The 4,401-nt window shown below is 38.3% G+C and overlaps 1 non-coding gene across 1 annotated transcript; it reads left to right on the top strand.

Annotated features, from left to right (window-relative positions):
• The first annotated feature begins 3,253 nt into the window (after positions 1 to 3,253).
• Positions 3,254 to 3,387, top strand: LOC137217923 (small nucleolar RNA SNORA70). The gene has a single exon (XR_010940315.1). It is a non-coding gene; the product is annotated as a small nucleolar RNA SNORA70 (small nucleolar RNA).
• The last annotated feature ends 1,014 nt before the right edge of the window (positions 3,388 to 4,401 follow it).

Raw genomic sequence — 4,401 nt, 5'->3', positions numbered from 1 at the left:
ATGGTTAGTGATGTTGAGCATCTTTTCATTTGCTTTTTAGCCATCTGTAATGTCTTCTTTGGAGAAATGTCTATTTAGATCTTCTGCCCATTTTTTGATTGGGTTGTTTTTGTTGATACTGAGCTGCATGATACTGAGATGTCTTAGGCATTAAATAATCCTTTGTTTGTATTATTTTGGAGATGAATCCCTTGGTTGCTTCATTTGCAAATGTTTTCTCCCTTTCTGAGGGTTTTTGGTTTTTTTTTTTTTCGTTTTGTTTATGGTTTCCTTTGCTATGCAAAAGGTTATAAATTAAGTTTACCGGTATTGTAGTGAGTATCAGATCTTCGTCCCTTTCTGTGTTTGAACATTCCGTTGAACGGATGGACCACATTTTGTTTATCTCTTCATCTGCTGATGTACATTTGCACTGCTTCCACCTTTCAGTATTATGAATACTAATTCTCTGATCATCCATGTAGATGTATTTGCTTAAATACTTGTTTGCAGTTTTCTAGGGTCTTTATACCTAGGCCTGGAATTGCTAGGTCTTTTCTACTGAGTTTTGCACATTATATTTTTTATTTCAACAGACATAAATATGATTTCCGCAAGCTCACATGACCTCACACTTTGAATGACATTCTTTCTCATTATCCAGTGACTGCTCCTTTGCTCCTTTAAAATGATCATTTTATCCTGCACACAGTAGATAGAGAAGAGCGTATGTGAAAATATAAGCAAAGTGTATTTTGATGTGGAGGTTTATTTGGCATTATCAGTCTATTCCAATCACAAATTGCTGTTATAGCCAGGCCACGTTAAAAATTCCCTTAAATATATGAGGGACAGCACATTAAAAATGACCCAGGAATTTTAAACCAAGTTGAAACTGAAGTCTATGCCACACACGTGCTATTCATGGCAATTATCACTTTATTGTCTTTCTAACAAGTATTAGGAGTCTTCAGACGTCTGCTTGCGATGTGTCCTTTCTGTACTGCTGAAAGTATGGCAAGATTGAACTGTTTGTGAGTTAACATATTTATTTAAATGTCTACAAGTTTAACTTAGGGTATCTTTTTTGTTGCCCTATTAAAAAACATTAACTCAGTACAAAGATCTAGAAAAAATGTTCACTGAACTATAGTTGAAAGTCACAGCCTATGTATCAATGAAAACCCCAGGTTCCAATTTTTTTTAAAAAGAGAAACTCCTCAGGGATAAATGAAGATGGAGAGCATGTCTCTAAGCCCCTGCAGAAAGCCCTCCCCTTCAGACTCGCAGATCCGTCTTCCATGCAGGAGATCCTAAATTAGGGAACAGGACAGTTGAAGGAGCCCCAGACTGGTCCATGTTCTGTGTTTTTCTGTTGTCTGCATTTGTTTGTGTAGCACAGGGAAGCAGCAGGATGGTATAATTACCACCATCTTTCTTGGAACAAATTAATCTGCACTCACCTGCAGGGAGTCAATGAAGCAGAAAAGACCCCAGTGGAGAAATATTTCTTTTGTGCAGCAAAGCTCAAACCTAGTTTAAACCTTGAAACGCCAACGTATAATTTATCTCATTGTTCTCTGACTATCAGCAATTAAGGTAACAGGTAAAAATAGGACATTGGAAGGGGTTTCTAAACACTTGGTGGAGGCTGGCTCGTGTTTGCTCTGTTTAAATGTATCACCCACACCTGTCTGCCGGTTTGGAGACAGCGGACTTCTCATCAATTCCCATTTTCTTCCACAAGATTTGGAGCTCATGGTTGATAGAAAATAACCAGCGTGTTGCATTTTTTCCCCCTTTGTAGATTTTTTTTCTTTCATTATTTTACGAGGAAGTTTCACTTTCCTTTATTTTTCTCATAAAAATGAGTGCATTTGGATGGGATTTGTAATGCAAGATGTATTTCGAACTAAATGAAAATGAAAACAAAACACATTACGATGTGGGATATGCAGGAAAAGAAATAGAAAAATTGGTCTTGGGATGCTTGCGTTAGTTAAAAAAAAAGTCTCAGAGAAAATATCTAAGCTTCCCCTTTAAAAGCCAGAAAAAATAAGAGCAAATTAAATCTAAAATAAGTGGAAGGAAAGAAATAATAAAGAGCAGAACAAAAATCAATGAGAAAAAAAAAAAATCAATGAGAGACAAAACTGTTAAACAGTGGATGAAACCGATTAAATCCAAAGCTGTTTCTTTGGAAAGTTCAGTAAAATTGATTAATTTCTAGCCATCTAGTCAGGAGGAAGAAAAGAGGTAAGACACAAATAGATAAACGAGGGGCACTGCTAAGGCTTCATAAATATTGATGTAATAATTAGTGACTTTTATGAACAGGTTAATACCGATACATCTGGCAACTTAAAGAATCAGTGAACAAATTATATAAAAGATGCAAATTCCTAAAACTCACACAAGAAAAAAAAATAACATATCGTCCTGTGTATATTTAACAAATATAATTTGCAGTGAAGTAGTTTCCAAAGAAAACTTGAAACAAAAATGTCTTACTAGGCGAATCCTAAAAAAAAAAAAAAAAGATGTATGGAATAAAACTACTGAATACAGGCAAAATCGTCTAGAAAATAGAATGTGAGAAAATGCTTTCTAAGTCATTTTAGGAGGCTAGTAGAATCAGAACCTAAAGAAGAAATTATAATAAAAAGAAACTACAGACGAATAAATCTAGTAAATCTAGGTGTAAAAATCCTTAACAAAATAATAGAATAGTAGAATCTACTGATGTATGAAAACTATCATACATCTTGCCCAAGTTGGGTTTAAGCATAGGAATGTATGGTTGGTTTCGCACTCAGTAACCCATCAGGATAAGTCAACATATTCATAGAATAAAAATGAGATTCCAAGTGAAAAGAATAATAACAATTTGCTAAGAGTAACTGAAATAGAAAAGGCAGTTGACAAAACTGAAATATAAAAGCTAAACATAGAATTTTTCTGTAAGAAATTATAAGACAATTGGTGACCTTCCGTTAGGCGAAGATCTTGTAGGTAGGACACAAAACACATAGACCTTAAAGGAAAACTATAAGTTGTGTTTCATTAATATTTAAAATTTCCATTTTTAAAGACTTCAGAGTGTGATATGAATCCACAAATTGGGGGAAAGAATTTACAAAATAAAGGGTTTCTTTTTAAAAAAATTTTTCAGCGGACTATAGAAAGAACACTCAGAAATGAACAAGAAGATCAGCACAAAATGATTTAAATGGCCGAACAGTTTAAGCAGACATTTTATCCAATAAATTTGCAAATAACCCAGTTAAGCCGACTGTGCTGTTTTCCCCACGGGGACCCGATGTCCAGTAGCTGCAAACAACAGCCTCCTCGGTAGTGTATGCAGCCTGTCGCCTGTATGGGTTGCCCTAAGGGACCTTGGATTCAGCCCTTTCCCGTGCACATTCATGACTGGCCTGCTGTCCCCAATCGAGGCACCAGACAGGTGTGCGTGGTGCCTTTGGAAAGCCCCAGGGCACAGTGGCCAGGGTCCACAGGGGCCAAGTCATAATGTCCACTGGCACCAAGCTGCAGAACGAGGAACGTGTGATTGAGGCCAAGTTCAAGTTCCCTGGCCACCAGAAGATCCACATCTCCAAGAAATGGGGATTTACTAAGTTTAATGCGGATGAATTTGAAAACATGGTGGCAGAAAAGCGGCTCATCCTGGATGGCTGTGAGGTTACATACATCCCCAGTTGTGTCCCTCTGGCCAAATGGTGGGCCCTGCACTCATGAGAGCCTTGGCACTGTGCCCTCCTTACTCATGCCCACCAAGAAATCCTACTTTCTTGTCAAAAAAAAAAAAAAAAAGAAAAATGCAAAAAACCAATAAACACCTAAAGTATAATCAATATCACTAGTCATTAGGAAAGCAAATTAAAACTACAAGTTACTGCTGCACATACACTAGGGGGGCTAAAATTAAAAAGGCGGATGATACCAAGTGTTGGTGATGATGTGAATCACCTGGAAGAATTCTCCATGTGGGTGGAAAAGTAATATTGGAAAGACGCTTTGGACAGTGATTTCACTTTTTTTTTTTGCGGTACGCGGGCCCCTCACTGCTGCGACCCCTCCCGCTGCGGAGCACAGGCTCCGGACGCGCAGGCCCAGCGGCCATGGCCCATGGGCCCAGCCGCTCCTTGGCATGTGGGATCCTCCCGGACCGGGGCACGAACCCGCGTCCCCTGCATCAGCAGGCAGACCCCCAACCACTGCACCACCAGGGAAGACCCGATTTCACTTTTTTTAAATAAAATTAAATATACGCTCCACATAAAATCATCCTGCAATGCCTCTCCAGGTATTTCTCCAAGAAAATTAAAGACTCTTTTACTCACGGCCAGCACAGCATCGTCTATGCCTTTTTAACTCATAACAAACAAAAACGGGAAACAACCC

Source organism: Pseudorca crassidens, chromosome Y (genome assembly GCF_039906515.1).
Source record: "Pseudorca crassidens isolate mPseCra1 chromosome Y, mPseCra1.hap1, whole genome shotgun sequence".
NCBI classification, from domain to species: Eukaryota; Metazoa; Chordata; class Mammalia; order Artiodactyla; family Delphinidae; genus Pseudorca; species Pseudorca crassidens.
This window is presented reverse-complemented; position numbering and strand designations above follow the sequence as displayed.